Below are 14,569 nucleotides of genomic sequence, written 5' to 3'. Positions count from 1 at the left end.
GTGCACACCTATCCGGGTTTGTACCCAGAGAACTATAGTTCAGCGGGAGGGAAAGGGTCATTTTAACCATTATGACATTAGATGCCCGACCTCCAATTCTGCATTGCTGTACTGGGGGTTCCGATAAGACCAAGTCACTGTCAATATGCACTGTTCTAGTTCTTTGTGGCTTTTCTTATCTCCTCCCCCTGCTCATCTTTTGGTAAAGGAATGGCTCAAAAGTACCACCATGAAAGAATGACTAGAAGAAATAAAAACTAGCTACAGTGTAAATGGCTCACAACATGGAAGACCTAGCATTCGAAGTGGCTGGAATTAGGTTTGCTTTTCTATGAATTTAAATTATTCCTATACTACTCTGAGACTTATTCAGATGGAAATACAAGGGTTGAGGCAGGAGAGGGTGATAGTTATGAACCTGGTGTTGGAATCAATTGGACCTTGTTTGACCAGTACTCCCTCTTCCTTTGTGATCTTATGCAAAGGAAGATGCCTAACCACAACAAGCATTTCTTTCCAATTTTGTTCCGAGAGGCAGAAGTGACGGTTAATAAGAAGCTCAAATGCAGCATCCCCCGAACAGATGTCCTGGTCGTCCTCTGTAGCACTCCTCTCCCTAGACCAGCGGTTCTCAACCTGTGGGTCGAGACCCCTTTGGGGGTCGAACGACCCTTTCACAGGGGTCGCCTAAGACCATATCCTTTGGACCATATCCAAACATATACAATTACGTATTGTTTTTGTGATTAATCACTATGCTTTAATTATGTTCAATTTGTAACAATGAAATTGGGGGTCACCACAACATGAGGAACTGTATTAAAGGGTCGCGGCATTAGGAAGGTTGAGAACCACTGCCCTAGAGCCTCCCCATGGCAACCAACGGACGCTCCACCTCCCACTTGCTCAGAGCACAGCTGGGAGTCATTCTAACTCCTCCTCTCTTGTGCCCCGTATCCAAGCACTCAGCTGATCCTTCATCTCTCCCTTAAGTACATCAGACTCCCCGACTCTCACCACTCCCATCATGAACATTCTCATCTGAGCTACTGCAATGGCTTCCTAATAGTCTCCCTGCTTCCATGTTGCTCCTCCTGTAGCTTCTTCTAACTTCAGAAGCCAGAATCATTCTTTTAAAAAAAATTCATGGCCCGGCCAGTGCGGCTCAGTAGTTGAGCATGGACTTAGAATCATGGTTCGATTTCTGGTCAGGGCACATGCCCTGGGTGCGGGCTTGGTCCCCAATGTAGGGCAGCTGATCAATGATTCTCTCTCATCATTGATGTTTCTCTCTCTCTCTCTCTCTCTCTCTCTCTCTCTCTCTCCCCCCTTCCTCTCCGAAATCAATAAAAATGTATAAAAAATAAAAAGTATCATAAAACAAATCTATGTTCCTATTCAATCCCCCTCTCTCCTCAATGGCTTCCTACCTCACAGGGTGTAAGGAAAAAACCCTCCATGCTCTAACCTTCCTCTCCCCTCCCATGATCTACCCCCATGTTCCTCTCCTTCAGCTTCATCTCTAATTTCATATCCCACCCACACAGGCCTCCTTGCTATCACTGAGATGTGCCTCCTGTGCTCCTGCCTCCAGGTCTTGCCCTGGAATACTCTTTTCCTGGATATCCACGTGGCTTGCTTTCGTATTTTCCCAAATCTCTGCTCAAATGTCACCTTTTTAATGAAGACTTGCCTGAACTCCTTCAAATTACAATTCTCCCTTGCTATTTATTCTATCCCTCTTCTCTCATTTAGTTTTACCTATGTCAGCAATCACTTTCACAAAATATCGTTTGCTTTTTCTTACTTTGTTTGTTATTTATAGGTCATCTCCTCAGCCCCACTAGAATGTACGCTCGGTGAGTTCAATAACTTTTGTGTGTTTTGTTCATTGCTGCATCCCCCGAGGCTAAAGCAGTGCCTGGTTTATGGAACACACGCCCACACTTATGGGATACACAGATGAATGCAAGAAACAGTGAATGAAGAGTCTCTACTGGAATCTGGAACCACTTACATCACAAGCATTCTTAAGGATTAAGTAAACATTCTGCACAATGCCTAGCCCACTGTACAGACCAAATACATAAAAATACAGAACTCCTGCTCTCTCCTAGCTCCTGTGTCTGCTGAGTCCGAAATCGGCTAAGTACTCTTGTGGTTTAACATTTAATGTACAGTTATAGCACCAAATGCTGCACCGGGGCATCTCAGAGGGAGGTTATCTGAGAATGTGATATATGATTACAGAGGGCAGTGGTAGCAGCAAGGGACTCAGGATGCCACACTGCCCTGGAGAGCCAGGACTGACATCCCCCACACCATGGTTGTCACATGTTTCTCCTCCCCCAAAATGTCACCTTAGAACAATACCTTTGCCAGATGGAAAAATGTAGGTGTACAGATTTAAAGTAACCTACAAGAAACGTAATGGACGAGAACGGGTCCTATCTAGGCCAGGTTAAGATCTATTTTCATTCTAGCTGGAGATACTGAAAGCAAAACCTGAAGGCTCACACTGTTCTCATTTAGGAAAAGGCCCTAAGCGTGCAGGAGATCCAGGACTACACGACCAACGCGGGTCCTGAGACTGCGTGATGTAGAGTACGTTTGACCGACGTGAATCATGGCCACCTGCCTGTACCCTCCACAAACTGACCACCACAAGCCTCTCTACTAGCGGGTCATTATTACCCAAATATCAGGGGCAGGCCATGTCCAGAAAGATCTAGTTTTAGTCCAGCAGACCCCTCCCTAGCTGTGCCATGCCACACCATGTGGGGGCTGTCCCTGTGCCCGGGGGAGCCCACTCTTTTCAGAGCTCTGGTTTGGGAACGCCAGGTGACCAAGCCCAGCTTCTGAGCTCCTTTAAAGATCACTCAAAACCAAGTGCGGTGTTAAAATGGTTTATTCAAAAATGCAAATATTCAGCTACCTCCCACTTTTGATAAGTAAAATAAACAAAACCAGGAACCTGGCTGAAAACCCTGGGGCATGTTCAGATGCAAAGGACTAAGCTCTATGGCTTTTAAAATGCAGAAGGGTGCTAAACGGGTACTGGGCAAGAGATTGTTTCTTTTATGTGTCACATTTCAAAGTCAGTATTTCTAGAGGTTTTGAAAGTGGGAAAGCTTTGGGGCTTGGGGGACAGTCATGTCTGGATCCCAGATTTACTGATTTTAAGATGCTGGGAAACTTGCTTAGCCTCCCCGCAGTTCAGTTTTCCTGCCTACATAACAAGGTCCATTTTGCAAGGATTACATGAGGCTTAGCAATTATGCATACAAAGGACCATCCCAGGGCTTGGCTCACAGCAGGGCTCAGCAAACAGGACCTTTGGTATTATTTCTACACTTCCGGTCAAATCTATTTGGCCAACTGCAGATGTGGCACCGTTTTGTGCCACATCAAGACATGTAAGACTGGTCATCCTTTGGTGACTGGGATGTGGAGAGACTCATTCATTCAGGGAAGCAAGCTTTTCAGGAGTGGCTGTGTCTTCTCATTTTTTTTAAATTTCTTGAACATTTGTTTGTGCCCAATTTAGAGCCTAGAATCACTGGTAAGTTTATAATTAGGTAAAAGTCAAAGCCTTAAAAGGCTTTTTACACTGTCCATTGTTAATTTAAGGCTCTAGTTAACTCTGGAAGGTGGCCCCCACTTGTGGATAGAAAACCAAGACTTCTACATTGGGCACCAATGTGCATGTCTTCTTTTAATAAAAATTTCTGTGGTCTCCCGTCAAATAAAGTCTTCCCCTTGTGGGGGAAATCCAGTATTTCCTCAGGGCTAGGTCCTATCGTAAAACTTCTGAGGTCGAAGACAGTGCCTTGGGTCCATTTGGCTTGCCTTCCCTCTACTGGTAGCTGTCTTCTCCGTCTCCGTGCCTTGGAGTTACTATCAGGGGTGTGGCCACTATCAGTGCCCTTTTTGAAGAAGAGTTGAGAGATTGTCCTTCTAAGGCCAGGAGATGCATCACCTGAAACGTTCCCTGACGCACAGTCTCAGAGCTGAGCTGCTGTTCTGAGTCTGTGTGTGTGTCTGTGGTGTGGGGGGTGGAGTTGAGTGCACATCATTCACTGTCTTCGAGAGCAGGGGCAGTTGGGAAAGGGGAACGGGGTGTCCTGTGGCGGCAGAACTTCAGAAACTTTCCTCCCCAGAAGGTCATGGCCTGAAGAGCCAATTAGTGGCACACATCTGGGAAAGCTGGGCACCTGCCTAAGGCTTCCGCCATGGGTTAAAAAACTGGTGGGGAAACCCAGTGATCTCTGCAATGTAGGGACTGTCATCAAACATAGTGGGGAAATGCTGCAGACTCTACCAGGAGGACATGGAAGGGAAATTCTGTAAGAAATCCACACAACTAGATTGGGTGGGGGTGGCAGTACTGCCTAGGGGGCACTTGGCAATGTCTGAGGACACTGCTGATTGTCACAACGAAGAGGATATGCTATTGACACCCAGTGGGTAGAGGCCACGGGTGCTGCTAAACATGCCACAGTGCACAGAGCAGCCCCAACAGAATTATCTGGTCCCAAATATCAGCAGTACTGAGATAGGGAAACCCTGCTTCATACCTATTTACAACCCATGGAACACTTTCTGGACCATTCACTGTCTTAGTTCCAAATCAGAGAGGTAGTCTGCTGTTCTCTAGATAAAATGCAAACTAGGACTAATCCTACTTTTAAAAGAGTACCACCCCCCCCCCCAAAACCCTAAACATTCAACTCTGACACCAATTCCTAGATAGAGCTAGACCATGACATCCATGCAGATTCTATCATGGATGAGGGAGGTACTGTTGTTTGAAATGTAAAATTAAAAGGAACATGTACATATGAGCTGTCAGCACCATCAGAACGATCCAAATGTATGAACACATTGGAGTAACCCAGATTTTCTTTCCTTTCTTTTTAAAAAAGATGATTTTATTGCTAACCCTGGCTTTCTCAGAGATGCCCATTCTCATTTATGCCTTTCTCTCCAAAGTTGGTCACTCCTGCCGAAGTGGCCACGCAGAGGGCCTATGGGTGGCCGTGGGCACATTTGTAAGCTTTACAAATCTCCTCCTCTCACAAGGAAGGAACACGTGACACTGCTTGCTGGTTTGCAGATTCAGTCTGGTGAAACAACTTGGAGACCTTGAATTTTTAGCTCATCTTTTGACTGACCTTGATAGCTTCCTGGGATCCCGCATATTTTATGGAAAATTTAACTCTCCAGAGAGAATTGCTTTCTGATAGCTAATTCTCAGTGTCATTCCACAGGGCCTGTGACTGTGCCTTCAACTCTGACTTTTGACTAGGAGTCCTCTTTCTCTTCACCAGATGTCTCTGCAGGGTTTCTCCCGCTCGGCACCATTTCAGCACTTTGGGTGAGAGAATTCATCGTTGTTGGGGGCTGTGCTCTGCACTGTAAAATGCTCAGCGACAGCCCTGGCTTCTCTTCACTAGAGGCAGCACCCCCAGCCCATTCATGACAACGAACGACATCTCCAGACACTGCCAGTGTCCACTCGTGGTGGGGTCAGGGTCAAAATCACTCCCAACTGAGTACCATTGAATTCTCCCCAGGTTTTGAGAAAGTCCTTCAACAAGCTCTCAAAATGGAACTGATTTTAATTGACCCGATGGGGGCAGGGCACACAGCTTCTTTTGGATGGAGTGGTAAAGGGCCTGCTGAACATCAATCCAATAAGGTCAAGGTCTTAGGCTAAAAGGGTAGGGAAGCCCTGATCTATAGAGAACACGACATGTACAACGTGAAATCAATTCCCACGCACAGCAACGGGGATCCCAACTGCCATGGACAAGCATTGTGTCCATGACCAGCTGTTGCTAAGGGGATCCTGGGCACTTCGAGTCTGATTAAGAGATAACCAAGGAGAAAGAAAGAAAGAAAGAAAGGAAGAAAGAAAGAAAGAAAGAAAGAAAGAAAGAAAGAAAGAAAGAAAGATTTGACTAAGAAAGGGCCAGCTGCAATGTGGGAATAGGTGAGCTGGGTGCAAGAGGGCTCTTATTAAGTGCAAGGAAAACCAACAGTACACGTTTTCTTTCTCAAAGGAATCTGGGCTGTGACCGGGAGCGGCCTATAGAGCAGCGGATAGAAAATAAAGGAGTCTGTATATGTCCAAGTGTTTACTGACAAGACTTGCAATAAAAGGGCATTTCCCTGGGAAAAGGGGAGGAGGAAACGCAGCATTCCCAGAGGCCTTTCATTTTAGCTGCTTGGGTGGGAGGTGGTAGAGGGCGGGAGGGCGGGAGGGCGGGAGGGAGATGGAGACAGGGGAAGAGAAAGCCACGGGGAAAAGGCCAATAAAAAACCAGGAAGGGTTCTGTTTATGCCTAGCTCTGGCTGCAGTACCCACTTTTATTGATGTTACAGCACAAATCTGAGATGAAAAACAGCTTCGTAAAATGTGTCAAAAATGTTCAAGTCCTGCCATAAATCCAGACCTATCCTTCACTTCCTTGTGAAGTAAAATACACACTCTCAACATATTTATGTTTAAGAAAAATTAAAAAATAACCTATTTTGAAAAATTTCAAACTTAAAGAGAAATTGTAAGAGCATCACACAGAACTTTAAACCCTTATTCAGATTCCCCCAACTTCCAACATTTCACCATTTACTCTTTCCTTCATATATATATAGTCCCCCCAAAATGTATGTACACTTTACTAACAGCTGATAGCTCAATTTTAAAAATGAAATATATTTTAATAAACACTGCCTTTATAATTATTCAAAGTATGTGTACACATTTTTGGGACACTCTATATATACACACATATATGCCAATATTATTTTGTCTTTTCCTGGAAAATTTGAGAGCAATTTGCAAACATAATGTCTTGTCATCTCCAAAACATTCATTTCCCCAAATCAAGGACACTCTCCTACAGAAATGCCATACAAACCCCCAACTCAGAAAACCACTATGGACACAACACCACCACCCAATCCTGTGTATTTTTTAAGTGATTCCTCTCTACAAGTTAGTCCTTTATCGCCACATTCCTAGGCCAGTGCAATAAGGAGTCCAGTTCCAGAGAAGCTGGGCTCAGTCACTCATGTCTCTGTTGCCTTTGGTATGCCTGCATTGAGTAAGGCAGCAGGTGTGAACACGGGGCCTCTTCAGCCCAAAGGAAACGAAGGTTTGGGGGAGTTAAATAAATGATTTAAGAAACAGGTTTTTCACTTGAAACATGGTGGCTATGCGCACATGTCTTCCTCCGTCTAGCTAAGAAAAAGGAATCAAACCCACCCTTTGTTCCGTTATATTTTCCCTCCCTTTATCTTACACAGCTCCCCACCACAACACTGCCTGATCATTCACGGGCACGCAGACTGAGGGGGACAGCGGAAGTGGGGGAATGAGGGTGGAGCCAGGAAGCCTGCAGGCCAGAGCTCCCAGGAGCTGCCTGTCTGACCAACGGGGATGAGCAAGACTCAGCAAAGGAGGAGTTCCACTCCTGTAGCTTAGCTTCTGCTCAAGAAATAGTGTGGCGATATCTCACTGCAGTTCATCTGCTTTATTTCAACCAGAGTTATGAATGTGAGATAACTTTTAATACATTTTAATTTCATTATTTTTCAGGGTTCACTTGTACACGACAGCATACACGTTCTACAACAACCCTTATCTCCACAAACATCTGCAGACCCCCTAACTGGCTTTAACAAAACCTAATCTATCATCCCCAGTATCTGTACATCTCTGAGTGAAGACAACACTTCGATTTATAACCTCCCGTTACTGGAGTTCTCTTTACATATTACAATGTCAGAAACATCAACTAATGTGTGCTCAATACTGGATGCTTTTTCCCCTTCCTCGGAATCTTCTAGCAGGCCCAAATTTTGCTCTTTACGGCTTGTTTTAATTTTAAGAGAAACAATTTTCTCATATTCATCCCCTTATACCTCTGAGCAAAATTCATAAAAGGCTCAATAATCCCAGAATGCTTTAAGTAGCTACAAACTGGGAGGACAGAAAATCTTAGGTTGTAGACATTCTTTCCACAGAAGTTGCATTTCACCACCTCACCAACTAAACAGTAATAGGAGGAGACTATATAGCTTAGTAAAACCAGGGCTTTGAAAGTCAGGAAGGCTCTGGCTCAAATTCTGCATCAGCCACTTCCCAGCAGTGTGACTGGAAACCAACTGGCTAACTTCTCTGATGGTGCTAACGCCACCAGATAGAGAGGGTTAAATTAGATTATGTGTGTGAACTGCTCTACATAATCCCCAGCGAAAAGTAAATGCTTCAAAATGTGATTGGAACAATAAAAATACAAAAGGCCTCCTATGATTATGGAGAGAAATACATTGTGCAAAATTAAAGGAGGGAAAAGCAGCTCTTTGTGGATGAAGCTACCCATTTCATCCCCTTTCTGAGACAGCTCAGATGACTGTGGGCTCAGGGAGAGCTCCTACAAATTTGAGCCACTTTTATGTTCTCACTGTGGCCTTCTCCTGACGAGCATCCATCAAGCCTTGCCCTTCCAGCCCACTGCACACATAAACATTCTTTCTCCTTAACTGAACTTACTGCCAGGATGAACTTGAACTCTGAGCTGCATAAGAGGAACATTTGTTTTAACAGCTGCTTTGACATCGAGGCCTGGGAGTAACTACTCCCAAGACAGCTGGTTCTGATAGTCTCTCTTTTTTATCGTCCTCTGCTTTTTCTAGCGCCCAGCTGTCAGGGAACACCCACGGAAGTGTTCCAGAACAAAGGCACAGAACAGCAGGGCAAGAGGATGCCACGCACTGCGGGGACGGGCATCTTAATAGGGCCCCCACTATGCTGAGACAGGGCTTTCCTCCCCACTTGTTTTTATAAGTTTATTGGTTTCTTTGCCGGTTTATTATGAATTGCTGAGGATGCACTGCTGCCTCGGTTGCCCTGTCACCAGCCACAGGTGGCTGCTTGAACTTAGAGGAATTACAATGAAATAAAATTCAAAATGCACTTCCCAGTTGAACTTGGCCACATTTCAAGTGCTCAATGTTAGCCACATGTGGCTAGCGGCTTGATATTGGAGAGCAAAGCCAGACATTTCCCTCACTGCAGAGAGTTGTTGGGCTGTGCTGGCCAAGGCATAACCTCTTCCTGAGGAGAAGGGGGTGCAGACCTGGCTAAGAATGATGGCTTTGTAGGGTGTATGTACTGATTATCTTCCATACATCTTCCTGTGCACCCAGATGTAGAACCTAGGCTTCCCAGGTTCTATTTTATAAATTTCTGGAAAGGGAAGTTGTGGTCATTAAAACCATCCATGGACATGATCCCAGTTTAGAGGAAGCAACAACAAGAAGCAAAGGCGGTAGGTGGCAATGCACACGTTCCAGACATTGGTACCCACTGAGTAACAAAGCGGGGTTTGCTCTTGGCCACAGCTCCCCACACGTGTTGGGGGCTGGGAACCTCAGCAGGGAGTGGCAGGGAGCCAGGCCCTCTAATTATCCTGCCACTGAACTCACTTCTGGGTTCTAGTGTAAAAGCGAATAGAAGCATATTCCCTGCTGGGAGGTTTTTAAAGGTTTCATGCCATTAGCCAGGGAGCATTTAACCCTGAAAATGATTGGGCAAGTATATATTTAAAAGGAAAGATAGGATCAATAACTTGTATTTATTAAACAAAGTTCATTAGCAGCAAAATATATATATCTATATATATCTATATATATCTATATATATCTATATATATATCTATATGTCTATATATATCTATATCTTTATTACCCCCCCACCCCCACAGGGATGGGCAAAAGTAGATTTACAGTTGTGAGTACATGAAAGTATGAAAGTTTATTCTTGTATTATTATTTATTAATTATTATAATTAACCTTCTTTTGCCCACCCTGTGTGTATATGTGTGTGATATATACATACACACACACACACACACATATATATATATATATACACACACACATATATATATACACACACATATATATCTATCTATATATATATATCATAATAGCAATATGAATTTTTTAATTTTTATTTCTATGATTTAGTGAGGCTTCCAGGAAAAAAAAAGGGTCAGTTCTTTAATTACATGTGTAATTTTATTCCTTTAATACCAGATTTTCTCTCTCCACTGGAATGAACAGCTCTGCCTTGTTCATGCTGTATCTCAGCACCTAGAACAGTGCTGGCTCACAGCGGGCACGCAAAAAGCATTTGCTGAAAAATGAATGACTTTAATTTTTTTAAGGAATGACCCAGAACTTTTTACTTCCTCCTCATAAAATAAATCTTCCCGACTGCCTTTACTGGTCAGGATTCCCCACCAGCCAATTAGACTTGGACTCAACCTCGCCTCCCACTCCACATTCCAGTTTCCAGTCCTCTCCATTCCAGAGGGCACCTCTGATATGAGTCAGCAGAGCCCACTTCTCCTCAGGCCTAGGAGCCCTCCAGCCCTGCTGCCCTGTCCCCGCCTCCGCCTTTGGACTTTTTAAAACTGTAAAAGTGGAAACCTGTCAAGCTCTCATGAAATATCAGCTGTCAGAGGCAGGAACAGAGTCTGAGACAGAAAACAATCACTAAAAACTAGAAAAAAAAGGTCAGCTAAGTTTGATCTCCAATGAACTAGATGCAGCCAGTACTGGGCTTGTTTTGAAGACATTTTTAAATGAGTGGTTTAGAGACTTAATCTACACTAAATGCAGGTAAACTTAGTAACTTCACATGTTTTGATGTTTTGATTTCAAAAACTACCTCATTTTTTATACTTCATATTGGTAAGCCAGACAATATGTTTCTTATTTTTTTTAAAGAAGGTACTAAGCAGTATGTTTAAGATGTGTCTTTGTTAGTAAAAAATCTCATATTTATAACAATGCATATGCATTTAATGTGATGTTCCTCTTGGTCTAATCTTTGCACCCTCCTCCTAATCTGGCTAACATGATTTCTTGAAAACGTAAGAGAAATGTGTTTTGCCATCCCCTAAACATAACCGGTGTTTGAAGTGTTCATAACTGCTGGTTATGAGAGCTGGCTGATAACAGGACTAAACGGGGATTTCCTGTCATTGGAGTGACAGGGACAGTCAACACTAGCTCAGTAAGGCTGAGGTGAGATGGAGTTTGAATGTTAGGCATATCCTTTATCAAATATGAACAGGAGTTTAAAAATCTCATTATGAACATGGGCTGTTTGTTTCAATCAAAATAAGCAGGACTAATACAGTGAGTGTACTGACACTGAAGTCTCATCACTAAAGTAGATTATCACATAGATCATTAAAAACACCTCCCTCACAGGGTAACCTGGGTTAAATGTGATGTGTTCTTGCTTAACGTGGCTTGGTACACAGTTAATACTCAATAAATGTCAGCGATGATCAGATGCTTTCAAGAATTATTAGTTTCACCTGATAAAGTTATAAAGTTATTATATTCTCCTAGTCAGCACCTTATAAAAATGTCAGACTCATATAGGGACTCCCCTATTTTGTTCCTTTCCCCCTCAATTACCATAATAAATTACAATGAAAACTGGAGGCTCAGTAGGGAATGTGGCACCAGTAGGTGTCTGGGCTCATCTGTATGATTTATAATTTTTTGAAAAGTGCAGGATCTCTTAAAACTTCCAAGCGTGTTGTTACAGTGTTTTGTTTATTTTTCTTTAATAAGAAATGATTTCTGAAATGTATTGCAGGCGAACAAATAAGAGAAATGACAAATGTGGAAGTATTTTACAGTTATCTGAGCACAAGAATAAGGTCTGATGAATTTCGGGGAGCTTTTTCCTATACTTAGCTCCTCTTACATGTGCAGAACCATTTGTTCTAATCACACGCTTGTCTTCTGGCTGTGCTTATCATTCTCTATAAATTCACTAAACGGAGCATTCCTATTTCATCGTTCAGACTCAGTGAATCTTACTGCGGTGTCAGTAAAAGGAAAAGAAAACAAATGTTAAGCCCCAGGTATTTTTGTTTATATCACTAAGCATCATTTCCAATTCAAAAATATTTTTTAATGTATGCCTTTAGAATATGCGCTTTAAACTGTCCAATTACATAAGGCTTGTCATTTGGCTACTCAGATTTGGAGAGGAATGGAACAGGTTGCAGGGGATATACTAGTACAAAATTAAAATGTATCCTTTAAACCCAAAAGAAATACACAAATGCCTTTCTAGTTCACATAGCCTATTTGACTTTACAGCCTACTCATAAACACCGATTTAAACATTTGTATATAAAATTAAATAACGTGGAAAAATAAATTATACTTTATTATATAAACACATTGAAATCTGTACTGCTCAAAATATTCAGATAATACCACACTTGGCTGCTTAAAGCTGTATTCAGAAAATATGGTACAGATGTTTACAATCTTTATCATTTTGCTAGAGAGAGATTCAGTGAGGTGATAAAATAGCTGATGTCAAGCATTTCCTCCTTCTACCTACAGGAGCTGCAAACTTTAATATGAAAATGAGGTAGACAAAATTCATAAGTTGGCCACGCAGAAACAAAAGCACAGTTCCTTCATAAATTCTCATTGTTCGGGTTGACAAACATTATTCCACATCACCTAACGCAAGGCTCAGAGACTGCTGTTAGGTTTGTCATGGAAAACACAAATGAGCAATTTCTCCTAGGCAAGAACAGTAGGCAAGATGGCCAGCCAGCAGATACACGGAGCATGGCAAAAGAGGGGTGCAATGGGACCAGCTTGCAGGGGTGACATCACTCACCTAGCCACTGTTTTCACTTTAATTATTTGATGAGTCAGCTTACTCTAGAAGGCTGCAGGTTTTTAACCTACTTTGGGCTGCGTTTGACAGTACAGAGCCCTCTTTCCAATGCACCCCTCTAGTCAGGGGGCGTGTGCACTCACTACAGTCCACAGCTGGGGTGGCTGCAGGAGCCACCCAAAGGCCTATCAGTGGAAGAACCTGATTTCAGTAACAAAACAGTACCGACGAAGAGTGCAAGGACACATGAAAAGGCGGACAGAGAAGGCTGAATTTTTGGAGGATGTTTCTTACAATCATGACTTAATCCACAGTGACTTCAGGCAGAACTAAGGGTCTAGAACAGGTTTGAACCCTGTGTTTACAGGAGCTTCCTTTTAGAGACTGAAGCCATGCTAACAGTGATTTGGAGTTTCTTTCCTAAATATTGCTCCTTAGTTAAATTGTTGAACAGGCTGTCTCCATGTTGGCCTGGGAAAGGCCTACTTGCTCAGGGGCCATTGCCTCTGGACACTACCTCCAGCATGGGAGTGCGTGGGGACAGACGAGAAAGCAAGTGGCTGAAGGGCTGTTACCCTTGGTCTCTCATAAACCTACAGTGCTTTCCTTTGAAAGCAACTTGTTAGCACCTCAAATGCACTTTTTGTTGTTGTTAATTTCACTGTCAGTTACAAGGGTGGAGCACCATCAGAGTGGCTTTATGGCTAATAACACAATTCACTGAGGTATGCTTAAATTTAGAATTACTATGAAATTGTACCAAAGCATCCATAAAAACCAATAAAAGTAAAACAAAAATCCTACCCTAAGAATCTAAAAGACTTACATATGTTTAAGTAACATATTACAAATGTATATATTCAAATAAAATGCTTTTGATTTAAATTTTTAAAAATCACAGTTAAAAGCCTTGCAGGAGTGGCCTTGCTCCTAGACTGCAGAGGTATTTAAATATATATTTGAATAATGATCACTTTACAAAGGAAGCACTAAAATCAGAAGCAGCAAAATGTGTGTAACAGAGGATTAAAATCTCTCTGTTTTTCTCTCTATGTGTTTCAGAAAACTCTTTGGAGGCCCAAGAAGAACAACTATAGTAAAAATAATGTAAAGTATTCAGTTAAATTAAATAGCAGATCACAATTTTAAAATTTAAGCACTTAAGCTCTTAAAATATCTGTGGGGGAGGGTGGTGATCCTGTGTAAAAAAGTTTCAGCTGAATTTAGAAAGGATGCTAAGAAGAGAACGCTATGGGAAATCAATATATGCCATATAGTATATCACAGGGTAAACCTACGTTTGCCTGACCCTGTGTATATACTATACAATATATATTACATTATTGTATTGTATTACAGTGGGTATACACACAGACACACACCCTCTGACGTTTAGATGTTTTTTGGTCAAATGAAAGAAACACACCTTGTTAGAGGGCTAGCAGATTTTTTGAAACATAACGTGACTGCGGTGCCGTGGGCTGAGCGAACAGGGTGTAAATATACGGGCCCAAGAGGGAGAATTTCATGAGGAATAATATGTGATGGTGACTTGGGGAAGCTAAGAATGCCAGAGGATGTGCCTGGCATTCTAAGCACATTCCTATGTGCCAGTACCGCGGGCGAGATGCTCCAGGTGAAATGTACGTCTGATTCTGGCAATTCTAAGCTCTTCAGCAAAATCCTCACAGCCCAGGGAATAGTGCCTGTTGAGATGGGATGCTGAACGCCTCTAGAGTCCTACTTACTACAAGGTGCAGTGGTTATATCACTGTGTTCAACCTGGGACACGGCAACCTTGACTTAGAAGCGTCAACAGGTAGGAGCTG

At 42.7% G+C, this 14,569-nt stretch overlaps 1 protein-coding gene across 11 annotated transcripts in view; it reads right to left on the bottom strand.

Moving 5' to 3' along the window:
* Positions 1–14,569, bottom strand: part of ADAMTS9 (ADAM metallopeptidase with thrombospondin type 1 motif 9) — a 164,116-nt gene that overhangs the window by 51,283 nt on the left and 98,264 nt on the right. The window lies entirely within an intron of this gene.

This window comes from Myotis myotis, unplaced genomic scaffold, assembly GCF_014108235.1.
Source record: "Myotis myotis isolate mMyoMyo1 unplaced genomic scaffold, mMyoMyo1.p scaffold_m19_p_13, whole genome shotgun sequence".
NCBI classification, from domain to species: domain Eukaryota; kingdom Metazoa; phylum Chordata; class Mammalia; order Chiroptera; family Vespertilionidae; genus Myotis; species Myotis myotis.
This window is presented reverse-complemented; position numbering and strand designations above follow the sequence as displayed.